At 43.3% G+C, this 13,900-nt stretch overlaps 1 non-coding gene across 1 annotated transcript; it reads left to right on the forward strand.

Annotated features, from left to right (window-relative positions):
* The first annotated feature begins 2,409 nt into the window (after positions 1–2,409).
* Trnaf-gaa (transfer RNA phenylalanine (anticodon GAA)) lies at positions 2,410–2,493 on the forward strand. The gene is given in 2 exon segments: positions 2,410–2,449; positions 2,459–2,493. It is a non-coding gene; the product is annotated as a tRNA-Phe (tRNA).
* The last annotated feature ends 11,407 nt before the right edge of the window (positions 2,494–13,900 follow it).

The following is a 13,900-nucleotide window of genomic DNA, read 5'->3' on the forward strand; positions in this document are numbered from 1 at the left end:
CCTGAGAGAGATCATCTGAAGGTCCGTTATTGCGCCGGTGATGTTCATTTATCTGCAAACCTCTGCACTCCCCCAATGGAGGCTGCTGTGTATGCGACGCCAAATTCGCCCATTGCCTACCGCTACACCAGTCGAGACCAGGAAGACAGTGCATTGTGTACGTGATGTTGCATTTTGGGAAATTATTTGGTGGATGCATTCCAAGCTCTGTCTTCGTCTGCAGTTTTTGCCCTCTACAGCTCCCTCTGGTATCATGGAAGTCATTACCTGACGTTTTAATATGTTCTACCATCCTGTACCTTCTCCTTGTCTGTGTTTTCACATATTCCATTCCTCTCCGACTCTGCGGAGAACCTCCTCATTCCTTACCTTATCAATCCATCTAATTTTCAACATTCGTCTTTATCACCACATCTCAAATGTTTCGATTCTCTTCTTGTACGGTTTTTCCACAGTTCACGCCTCACTACCATGTAACGGTGTGCTTCACACTACATTCTCAGAAATATCTTCCTCAAATTGAGGCCTATGTTTGATACTAATATACTTCTTTTGGCCAGAAATGCCTTTTTTGCCATTACTAGTCTGCTTTTGATGCCCTCCTTACTTCGTCCTTCTTGGTTGTTTTGCTGCCTAGGTATCAAATTCGTTAACTTCAACTGATTCGTGACCATCAATACTGATGTTAAGTTTCTCGCTATTTTCATTTCTGCTTCATCTCATTTGTTTGTCTTTCTTCGATTTACTGTCAGTCCATATTCTGCACTCATACTGTTCAGTCCATTCAGCAGATAATGTAAATCTTCTTCACTTTCACTTAGGATAGCAATGCCATCAGCGAATCTATCATTGATATCCTTTCACCTTGAATTTTAATTCCACTCCTGAACGTTTCTTTTATTGCCATCATTGCTTCTTCGATGTTGAGAAGAAACATTAGGGGCGACAGGCTTCATTCCTGTCTTACTCTCTTTTTAATCCGAGCACTTCGCTCTTGGTCGTCCACTCTTATTATTCCCTCTTGGCTCTTGTACATGTCGTATATTACGCGTCTCTCCCTATAGCTTTCAACAATTTTTCTCAGAATTTCGAACATCTTGCACCATTTTACATGGTCGAACCCTTTTACCAGGTCGAAAAAGCCTATGAACGTTCAAACGCGCTTCTCCTAGGAAATAGGGAAACAATAGGAAGGACTGGACCCCTTTCGTTATCACTCGTTTTATTTAACAATAATAACAACAAACTCCTTTAAAACAACAATATCTTAAGCCTGATTGCTTTAGGTAATAAGAACGGTAAGCCACACGAATTTAGTGAATCTGCTACCAATGTCTTATTATGAAACTAAGTCTATCTCATATATAAGAAAATTTTAAAACCACTGACAATTATGCTCCTGAAAGCTTAAATTAAGACACAATATTTCTGGCAAGTCTTCGGACACTGAGAACTGATGCTCTCAAAAACATTTACCTACATAACAACCTGCCAGAGATGCACCCAATAAATAGCAGGATGAAGGTGATACAAAGGCACTTGTTTCACAGTCAGGAGTCAATCAATATCACTAAGGTTTTAGACTTCGGCTCCAAGGCTCTGTAACACAATTAGCCAGCGCCAAGTATTACTAAGAGTGGCACTGCAACAAACTTTCACAATCGTATGTTGTTCTTGAGACAAGATTTAATAAAAATAATAAATATAATAAATACCCGAGAAAATATAATTAGCGCCAGACTTAATTAGCTAGGAATGACTCCAGGTCACTCGAAGGCAGAACGAAACCTCAACTTCGAGAAGCCAAGGCCGCAGGCGGAAGGCGGCAGTTCGTACAAGACCCACTTCTCGAGCTTCGACCCGAAGTCATCTCCCGCTATCCAGGATTTCATAGCCCCGGTATCCATAGGTGAAAAGGTAGCGCTTACTCCAAAACACCAGCCAGTCAGCTGTAACATTAAACAAGCGCACAGAACAGGTCATCACGGACAATGCAAAAAACCACCAAAAGATATTAAATAACCTCTTAAATTATTCACTAATAAAGCGGCACACTGCCTTTGCCCCACTACGAATGAACTGCACAGGCAAAGTATAGTCAACAGCGCAATTCTTATCAATAACCTTAAGGAGAATTGCTTGCTATTAAGATATTTAAAATAACTTGCAATTATTAGTAAGGCCAACGGGCCCTCCAATATTAGTCACAATTAAATTACGTGAACTCTAATGCTCCACTGTTCAGTGAAAACCGTAACGAACACACTTCTGAAAATTTCATTATAAGCTTTACTGGGACTCGCTGCGCTAAGGCTACTAAACACTCGAATGCAATATATTTGATGAACAGATTAAGGCCTTGCAGCTGATTACGTATTACATCAAACAACAAATTCCCACGAGCTGGCGGCCTGGGTGGCCGAGTGGTTCTAGGCGCTACAGTCTGAAACCGCGCGACCGCTGCGGTCGCAGGTTCGAATCCTGCCTCGGGCATGGATGTGTGTGATGTCCTTAGGTTAGTTAGTTTAAGTAGTTCTAAGTTCTAGGGGACTGATGACCTCAGAAGTTAAGTTCCGCAATGCTCAGAGCCATTTTGAACCCACGAGCTGGAAGAGGACGCTCGTGCATTATATTAATATTTAACACCTGTCTTAAGCACCATGAACTATTCATAGGCACACCATTACTTCCATGGTAACAGCAACGCGCTTATAGTTACCAGAAGCGAGCCCTCAACAACTTCACACTCATGCCCTAATCGCACTTAACTTTTCGCTGGACGTCCGATATGGCTTGCGTCGGGAACAGAAGGTCGCAATAAGCAGACGACGACCGTAAACGGCCGTGTCCGGAACTAGCAGCCCGCAACCCGAGGCAGCAACAAACCTCCTCACAGGCGACAGGGAAGGCTCTCCACCAAGCTGCCCCACACACGTGGTCGGTTCCCTCTCCATTACAAGCGCACTCCGGCCTCAGAAAACATCGAACGCCAACTGTCACGTTCTTCGCGAGAGCCTCTACTTAACTCCTCCGGCAAAGGTAAGTCAGGTAAGACTCAGTACGCGTCACAAGCAAAGATAAGAGCGCGAAGACGAGGTACTTGCAAATACGCTGGCGCGCCAGCAACGCCACGGCTCAAACGTCTCTTGATTTTTCTTTAGTCTTATTTCCAATATCTAACGCAACGTCAGAGTTGCCTCTCTCGTGTCTTTACCTTTCCTAAAGCGAAACTGATCGTCATCTAACATATCCTCAATGTTATTTTCCATTCTTCTATTTATTATCCTGGTCAGCAACTTGGATGCATGAGCTGTTAGCCTGGTTGTGCAATAATTATCGCACTTGTCAGCTCTTGCAGTCTTCGGAATTGTGTGGATGATATTTTTCCGAAAGCCGGATTGTATGTCCCCAGAGTCATAGATTCCGTATACCAAACTGAATAGTCGTTTTGTTGCCACTCCCCTAGCGACTTATCACTAATTTGAAAACGGAATTTAGGATAACAACATCCCGAGCAGCTGTACTCGAAGAACGATAACGACAACGGAGAAGAGAGGATGCAATGAACTGAAACATTTGTTTCTGAAGTGAACGCGCCAAACACGACAAAAAATATCAAAATGGTTCTGTGTAGAACTGTCATCAGAGTCAGTTCAGCTATGAACTTCCTTCCGAAATAGCGCTATCCACGAAAGACAAGAGAAACAATGTGTCGACATTGCATTCAGTTAACAGTGCAACACAAACCTACGCGATTGATATTGCTTTATCAGTGGACGAACGATTAGCAGACAAATTCTACATTTGCTTGCAAGAAACAGATGGAATATTTGGACCACATGTGTGAAGAAAAGTAGAAAAATGGTGCCCTCCAAATGTCTTAGCAGATGCAAGTGTGAACGAGAAGATGACGAAGTCTTCACAGGTATTTATTGTTATGATATGTACATTGCGTTTGGCTTATACAGTGACATCTGCAGTGACATCTAGATTATGTTTGCAGAGTCTTAAAGAAACGAGACACTCACAAGCAGACTGAGGGGGTACGCAATGGTTTTCTTACTGTTGTTGTTGTTGTTGTTGTTGTGGTCTTCAGTCCTGAGACTGGTTTGATGCAGCTCTCCATGCTACTCTATCCTGTGGAAGCTTCTTCATCTCCCAGTACCTACTGCAACCTACATCCTTCTGAATCTGCTTGGTGTATTCATCTCTTGGTCTCCCTCTACGATTTTTACCGTCCACGCTGCCCTCCAATGCTAAATTGGTGATCCCTTGATGCCTCAGAACATATCCTACCAACCGATCCCTTCTTCTAGTCAAGTTGTGCCACAAACTCCTCTTCTCCCCAATTCTATTCAATACCTCCTCATTAGTTATGTGATCTACCAATCTAATCTTCAGAAATCTTCTGTAGCACCACATTTCGAAAGCTTCTATTCTCTTCTTGTCCAAACTATTTATCGTCCATGTTTCACTTCCATACATGGCTACACTCCATACAAATACTTTCAGAAATGACTTCCTGACACTTAAATCAATACTCGATGTTAACAAATTTCTCTTCTTCAGAAACGATTTCCTTGCCATTGCCAGTCTACATTTTATATCCTCTCTACTTCGACCATCATCAGTTATTTTGCTTCCCAAATAGCAAAACTCCTTTACTACTTTAAGTGTCTCATTTCCTAATCTAATACGCTCAGCATCTCCCGACTTAATTCGACTACATTCCATTATCCTTGTTTTGCTTTTGTTGATGTTCATCTTATATCCCCCTTTCAAGCCGCTATCCATTCCGTTCAACTGCTCTTCCCTTTGCTGTCTCTGACAGAATTACAATGTCATCGGCGAACCTCAAGGTTTTTATTTCTTCTCCATGGATTTTAATACCTACTCCGAATTTTTCTTTTGTTTCCTTTACTGCTTGCTCAATATACAGATTGAATAACATCGGGGAGAGGCTACAACCCTGTCTCACTCCTTTCCCAACCACTCCTTCGCTTTCATGCCCCTCAACTCTTATAACTGCCATTTGGTTTCTGTACAAATTGTAAATGGCCTTTTGATCCCTGTATTTTACCCCTGCCACCTTCAGAATCTGAAAGAGACTATTCCAGTCAACATTGTCAAAAGCTTTCTCTAAGTCTACAAATGCTACAAACGTAGGTTTGCCTTTCCTTAATCTAGCTTCCAAGATAAGTCGTAGGGTCAGTATTGCCTCACGTGTTCCAATATTTCTACGGAATCCAAACTGATCTTCCCCGAGGTCGGCTTCTACTAGTTTTTCCATTCGTCTGTAAAGAATTCGCGTTAGTATTTTGCAGCCGTGACTTATTAAACTGATAGTTCGGTAATTTTCACATCTGTCAACACCTGCTTTCTTTGGGATTGGAATTATTATATTCTTCTTGAAGTCTGAGGGTATTTCGCCTGTCTCATACATCTTTCTCACCAGATGGTAGAGTTTTGTCAGGACTGGCTCTCCCAAGGCTGTCAGTAGTTCTAGTGGAATGTTATCTACTCCCGGGGCCTTGTTTCGACTCAGGTCTTTCAGTGCTCTGTCAAACTCTTCACGCAGTATCATATCTCCCATTTCATCTTTATCTACATCTTCTTCAATTTCCATAATATTGTCCTCAAATACATCGCCCTTGTATAGACCTTCTACATACTCCTTCCACCTTTCTGCTTTCCCTTCTTTCTTACTATAATTTCATATATTTATTTAGCGTATGGTTCAAATGGCTCTGAGCACTATGGGACTTAACATCTATGGTCATCAGTCCCCTAGAACTTAGAACTACTTAAACCTAACTAACCTAAGGACAGCACACAACACCCAGTCATCACGTATTCAGCGTATGGATTTGGTATAATATATAAAAGTAGTATCTTCAAAATAAAGTGATAGAAATTCAAAATGTAGTCACAAGGATGAAACAGAACATTCTATAGTGTATAAACAAATTTATATTTTGAAGTTAAGACAGTGAATCCAATCCAGTGCAGAGACTGAAACGTCAAAACTTACATTTTACTCCTGGATGTTATGTAAGGCAGCATTCCGTGACAACGTGGTGAACAGCCTGACGATGTTCCCGGCAGATCAGTTGTTCGGTTATCCACCATTTGTAAAATGAGTCACAATGGATGGCCATGTGATATTCTCATTCTTTTGAGTGTTTTCCATAATTGGCGAGGCAGTTACATTTTTGTTGTGAAGTAGAGTCGGTAGTGAGCGGAGCCTGAACCGGTTTCAGGACTGCCCAATGTTCTCTCCACGTATCGTTAATTTTGAAATTTCCCCACAAACGTAGTTCTGCTAATTGTGGTGGGGAAGCAGTGTTGACTATGTCACTGTGCTGTGAAAAGTGCGGATTGGCTACAATTTTGTTGTATTCCTCTACCATTCTTTCCTGTCTGCTAATATGAGGAGGAGTGGAATGGCTCAAAAGAGGTAACCAAGAAAGGGGAGCGCTAATTGTTATCACTATCTCATTCCGTTTGGCATGAATCTTCGTCACGTGGCGGTTATTTAACCAGAGCGGAGCGTAATATTAAGCAACCGAGTACACAAGCCTAAGTGCTGACGTTCTGTGGGTGGTTGCGTTCCCAAGTAGTACTGCACAACTTACGGATTATATTGTTCCTGGTGCCGAGTTTCGCTATGGTGCTTCTTAGAGGCTTTTTAAAAGATAGTGTTCAGTCCATTATTATTCCTAATTATTTTGAAAAGGATTATAGAGAACTAAATTATTGTTGAACTATACTTGGAAGTATAGAAGTGCTTGTATGTTGCAGAGGTGAAAGTCAGCACTTCAGCTTTGGCCTTTTTGGCAAAGTATTTCCGCAGTTCTGTAATATCTTTCGATGATACTGCATCCCTCTATGAGCTTACTGTGGTAGGCAAGCGCATTGCTGTCGGCATATATAAATTCTGTAAAAGTCGTACTTGATCAACCCAACACGTGTAGATTAAACAAGTCTGGGGCGAGTACTGAGGAAATACATTATTTAAATGCCTCAATTCACTCTGACTTTTAGCTGTTACTGTTTGGAAAGATCTGAGCACGTTATTTACTAATCGTTGAGCATTTCATAAATAAGACCTTCCTTCAAACCGTGGTGATAAAAACCATTGTGGTTTTCAACCGCTTCATAAACTCTGACTCAAAGTGTGTTGCTAGGCTGAGTACTTGGTCGACACCATTGCGATGGGGTTTCAATCTAGTCTTTTTTGCGGGCACGTATTCTAGCATCAAGGGGCCTATTTGCTCTAGAATTATTCTTTAAAGGGGTTTGTAACATGAACTCAATAGGGCTATAGGACGGTAACTTTCAGGTGGGTTCTTCGATTTTTTCGGTTTCAGTACTGCGATGACTTTCGATTTCTTGAGCGCCTTAGGGATGTATCTTGTTTGCAGGATGACAGAGGAAAATTTGCTTGGCCATGTTCTTGTATGTTTTCCAGATTTCTTTAGGAATTCGCGGTGGATTCCATCAAACCTGGGACCTTTGTCCGGCTTAATGTTTTATACTCCTTTAGTTACATCATCGCCAGTAAGAGTCCTGGAGTACACAGGATGAGGTGTTGTTGCATTCAGCTGTATTTAAATATCTTTGTTATACTGTTTATTATATGGAACTTTAGAGAGCATTGTAACTCGCTCTGCAATTTGGTCTACCGATATTCCTCAAGGTTGGCGTACAAGTGGGTTAGAACCACCTAGTTTCTTAAGAAGACTCGAAGCTTTCATACTTGACTCTTTCATGTTCATGTTGTTGCCTGTTACCATTTTTTGCGACGTTCTATATCTAGCTGGGCAAGCGAATATGTAAAAGTAATCTGTGACTCTTCAAATGTGAATTAATTTCCGTGTAAACAAAAGATTTTAGCTTCTGTAGTGAGATCTCTCGTTTCCTTCACACACTCTTACCGTCCGATGTAGGCGTACGCTTGCGTCTACCTTGTCCTAAACCGTACTTATCTGTTTCAATGTCAATTTGAGACGAGATAACGTGAAAGTCTTGATAAGGTGTTGCACCTGATCGGCCCATTGCAGCAGCCTACATGCGAATTTGCATGTTCAATCATACAACCTTCCCATCATTATCTTTTCACGATTTACGAAGTCCGATCACAATTTGTTGTATGTATGATTGTCCACGCCAGCACTGGCGATTCAAATCTTCATTACCGACGCACTATCTAGCATCACTCTATTAATGACTGATCACGAAAACCAGCTACGTCGAGCATTAAGCACAGTTTCTTTTTAGTAATTTTGTTTTCCTTATCAGAACGTCTCGTCTTCGTTATAATATTACTGCTCTGATCAGTTCCAGTAGTAAACATTTTTAATGATGATACGGAGCAGAAATATTATATGCATATTTATTAATTTTCGGTGCTCTGAAATTCTTGGTAAAGCCTCTCAAAAATGTTCAACATAGTGCAACTACACTCCTGGAAATTGAAATAAGAACACCGTGAATTCATTGTCCCAGGAAGGGGAAACTTTATTGACACATTCCTGGGGTCAGATACATCACATGATCACACTGACAGAACCACAGGCACATAGACACAGGCAACAGAGCATGCACAATGTCGGCACTAGTACAGTGTATATCCACCTTTCGCAGCAATGCAGGCTGCTATTCTCCCATGGAGACGATCGTAGAGATGCTGGATGTAGTCCTGTGGAACGGCTTGCCATGCCATTTCCACCTGGCGCCTCAGTTGGACCAGCGTTCGTGCTGGACGTGCAGACCGCGTGAGACGACGCTTCATCCAGTCCCAAACATGCTCAATGGGGGACAGATCCGGAGATCTTGCTGGCCAGGGTAGTTGACTTACACCTTCTAGAGCACGTTGGGTGGCACGGGATACATGCGGACGTGCATTGTCCTGTTGGAACAGCAAGTTCCCTTGCCGGTCTAGGAATGGTAGAACGATGGGTTCGATGACGGTTTGGATGTACCGTGCACTATTCAGTGTCCCCTCGACGATCACCAGTGGTGTACGGCCAGTGTAGGAGATCGCTCCCCACACCATGATGCCGGGTGTTGGCCCTGTGTGCCTCGGTCGTATGTAGTCCTGATTGTGGCGCTCACCTGCACGGCGCCAAACACGCATACGACCATCATTGGCACCAAGGCAGATGCGACTCTCATCGCTGAAGACGACACGTCTCCATTCGTCCCTCCATTCACGCCTGTCGCGACACCACTGGAGGCGGGCTGCACGATGTTGGGGCGTGAGCGGAAGACGGCCTAACGGTGTGCGGGACCGTAGCCCAGCTTCATGGAGACGGTTGCGAATGGTCCTCGCCGATACCCCAGGAGCAACAGTGTCCCTAATTTTCTGGGAAGTGGCGGTGCGGTCCCCTACGGCACTGCGTAGGATCCTACGGTCTTGGCGTGCATCCGTGCGTCGCTGCGTTCCGGTCCCAGGTCAACGGGCACGTGCACCTTCCGCCGACCACTGGCGACAACATCGATGTACTGTGGAGACCTCACGCCCCACGTGTTGAGCAATTCGGCGGTACGTCCACCCGGCCTTCCGCATGCCCACTATACGCCCTCGCTCAAAGTCCGTCAACTGCACACACGGTTCACGTCCACGCTGTCGCCGCATGCTACCAGTGTTAAAGACTGCGATGGAGCTCCGTATGCCACGGCAAACTGGCTGACACTGACGGCGGCGGTGCACAAATGCTGCGCAGCTATCGCCATTCGACGGCCAACACCGCGGGTCCTGGTGTGTCCGCTGTGCCGTGCGTGTGATCATTGCTTGTACAGCCCTCTCGCAGTGTCCGGAGCAAGTATGGTGGGTCTGACACACCGGTGTCAATGTGTTCTTTTTTCCATTTTAAGGAGTGTATCTTTCCTGCCGCAATAAGAGATTCATATGCACTGCCTTCTTAGGAAACGTTTATAAAAGTGTTAGACATTTTCTAGTGAATAAATATAACTTTAAGGTCTCTTTCTCTACAAACAATAGCTTGCAGAGAAGACTTTTTCTAAGAGTAGAAAATACTTGCGACTCGTTTTCCAATTAAGGTGCCTATAAATTAACCTGCAACAGTTGCCCATGTTGTTACACTGATCATCTACGGGTCGCCAAACACACTCTGAAAAATTTGGAAGACGTAGCTATTCCTCACATAGAAGTCAAAGCTATTAGGCTGGATCTTTGGGAAGAATTAAAGATCTATAGACATCTAGACCGCAGAGATGGGAATTTACTAAACGACCAGCTGCAGCTCGCCTGTAGACAATTTCTCGACGGCTTCAAACCCATATTGTTCACAAGAAAAGTCTTCATACGACTGCCGGTAGCCTTTGCGAGTGGTTCATTTCCTCAAAATCCTGTTACATAATTTTTGTGCATTCAGTTTCGTTTGTCAGTTTGTGTTGTACTAAGATGTTGATGCCACTCACTCTTATTATGTATGGCACTATACAGGGACCTATGAATTTCTGCTCTTTAACGTCATTATGTTTAATAGCATACTTATGCACTGGCATTATTACTTTTCGTTCGATGATGTACCGAAAGTCATATTAATCTGTTTAACGTAATTATGCTCGTAGTAAAGTACTTAGGCACAGACATATTTTCTTACGATAACGTGCTGATGGTTGTACAAGGGTCTTAACGTACGGTAGCATATTTTATTTTGTGTTTGTCTTTTTCAATACTTCATTCTATACCCGTGTATTTCTGTAATTCTGTTAGTAATTGGCTGTTTATGCCGCAAAGCGTACTTGTTTATCGACGTATGCGCCTCAAGATTTGTTTGCGTGGTACTCACGACCTCTACTCTCCCTCAGTCGGCATGTAGCTCTTAACATGGTCTGGCATTTTATGTAATTGATTTTACTGATGTGACAATTCCTTGATTTTAGGGCCTTTAATTTTTACAAATGGATGTACAGATCATCGCCGATACATTTCATGTGGATGTGTGAAATCGCTTTGTTAACTGATTGTTTGCTAATGTGAAGTTTGTCAGTACTACTTTGTCTATGTTGATATACGTCATTTTGTTTGTGACATGCCTACACTTGTTGCACGCAGTAAGTTCTGTATGACACGTAATATTAGTCCACGATGTTCTGATTGCAATTTATACTGTCGCGTTGTATGCAGGTTTCTTGCTCTTCTGGGGGGTTTATATACTTTGAAACCATGGTTAAGGTTAATTGAAAACCACCATTTATTGCAACTGGTTGGCTGCCATATTTACCTGCTGAAGGCTCTCTGTATCATCATTCCAGGAACATATTCCCTTCAGAAACTGCGAAGTATATGTCTTTAGGTTGTTGTTTTAACGGCTTTGACAAGTCTGCCGTAATTGTTGGTTTTTGGACGGGACGTGGTGTAGACTGACTGCCGTCCTTGACAGAAAGCATAGTCAGGTGAGTCACAACGACATTTGGCAGTCATATAATATCTTTGGGAATCCAGAATGAGATTTTCACTCTGCAGCGGAGTGTGCGCTGATATGAAACTTCATGGCAGATTAAAACTGTGTGCCCGACCGAGACTCGAACTCGGGACCTTTGCCTTTCGCTGGCAAGTGCTCTACCATCTGAGCTACAGAAGCACGACTCACGCCCGGCCCTCACAGCTTTACTTCTGCCAGTATCTCGCCTCCTACCTTCCAAACTTTACAGAAGCTCTCCTGCGAACCTTGCAGAACTAGCACTCCTGAAAGAAAGGATATTGCGGAGACATGGCTTAGCCACAGCCTGGGGAATGTTTCCAGAATGAGATTTTCACTCTGCAGCGGAGTGTGCGCTGATATGAAACTTCCTAGCAGATTAAAACTGTGTGCCCGACCGAGACTCGAACTCGGGACCGGTCCCGAGTTCGAGTCTCGGTCGGGCACACAGTTTTAATCTGCCAGGAAGTTTCATATCTTTGGGAATATCTTCATATCTCCTGGCTCTACTACGAACGTGGAATTTCATCCAGATACATTCGTTCGAAAGCAAATACTAACCTTGTAAGTGAAATGAAGGAAACTGAGATCTGGCTTGTATAAAAATAAGTAACTCTGGCCTAACATTCGTCAGTTGCTCTGATGGCAGCTTACTGACAACCGGCAGTAGCTACGCGTGTGATTGCACCTTTGATGATGAACGTGTTTGGTATTTGCTGCAGTGCAGCAGGTTGGAGCACGAAGCTTCTTGCTGTTGAGCGACTGCCGACTGGCTGGTCCTGCCGGCGCCCTCGAGTTGTGCTGGTCGCGGATTATCCGGGACGCGTGCCGCAGGCTTTGCGAGTCCCGGCGGCCATCCAGTGCTGGGACGCCGGCCATCAGCGCCGGGTTTACGGCGGGGCGCGGCCGTATCCTGCGACGGCGGTCGCCACGTGCCTCTGAAGCGCCCCGTGACCCGGCAGGCCCGCAGCGGCGCTCCACAACTGCGTCGTAGCGGTTCTCACCGGTTCACTCCGCAACAGCTTACACACTGCCTCATTTACGTGTACCAGGTCGCTTTGTTACTTTGAACCCTGACACGAACAGCCAGTCCAAGAAACGAAGCAGCAAGGTGTGCCGCAGAACTGCCAAGTTTGCAAAGTACAAGAGAGGTACTTACACAAGTGAAACTGCGCGGAAGCGTCATGAGACGTACGTGTAAAACTCATTCCATAAGAGCGTCGCCCACTAAAGTCAATGTTACAGTGCTGCCTGGCACACACATTGCCACTATTGTCGCTGAAATGTTTGCCGATGTTCTTTGTTAATTGCTTTCTTGCAAATTTGAAATTCTCTAAGTTTATTGCATTACGCAAACTAGGTCTACGTTAATCCTGTTTCCTCTGCACGCGACACACACCATATTCGGCGCTCATGACTATGACATTTTGTGTCTTAAAACACCAATCACATCAGATTTGTGATCAGTGCTATTGATGAGTGCTATCTTAATAACAATGCCGACAGAAGCGAGCAAAAGCACGTAGCATAAGAATTGGTACAGCATTACTGGCACAAGAATGTCCCTCTTGCCGTGTGTCGTGGCTTAAGGTGCGCGTGTACATGCAGTGTAGAAGATTTGTCCCCTTCTGGGTTAAACAGAAGAAAGTAGCTGATCTACAGCCTGTATCTACATAATATGCCTTTGCCTGCTTGTAGCCCTTGAAAACTGTCGAATTAAAGTGAAAAACAGAGTTCTTCAGCATCAGTTTTCACCTTTTAACACTGACTATTTCAAATGTCGAAATAGTAGTATGATTTCCGATTACAACATTATCTTAGAGCAGAACTAAAAAAAAATGCGATCAAAAGGAGAATACTGGTGATTTTTTGTAGTACTCAACCTCTCATTACTTTTCGAGAACTGCAGCGAACAGTGGATGCACCAAGTTTTCTTTAATTTCAGTATTTAATTTAATATGTTGATTCTTTGTACCTTGAAACTAAAACAGTTAAATTTTTTCAATCTTAGTTCGAGTTTTACTTTTATTTCAGGGATCAATAGCAATAAAAATCGAAACTCGGTTATTTTAGAAAATGAATATTTCGAGTGGTTTTAATACTCAGGTTAAACTGGTTTCCATAAAGTTGATATCACCGAAAACCGGTTATATCCACGATAACGGACAACTGCAGCATGAATCAAACATTCACTTTCTACATTGATTAACGGAAGCTGATCTTGAAGATCTTGGTGAAGAGGAAGGACCGAACAACAATCACAACAACCCTTAATTGGGATATATTCTGTATTCAAGAATTACAATGCAACATAAATCGAATATTTATCGTTGAAGTCCGGAGCGAAGAGTGCACAAATGTTCGGTATCGCGGTCACATTTTATCGGTCATTAATTAAAGTAGAAGCTATACAAATCAAAGAAATGAAGCCCCTATAACATTGAGAC

The sequence above is a fragment of the Schistocerca nitens genome, chromosome 1, assembly GCF_023898315.1.
Source record: "Schistocerca nitens isolate TAMUIC-IGC-003100 chromosome 1, iqSchNite1.1, whole genome shotgun sequence".
NCBI classification, from domain to species: Eukaryota; Metazoa; Arthropoda; class Insecta; order Orthoptera; family Acrididae; genus Schistocerca; species Schistocerca nitens.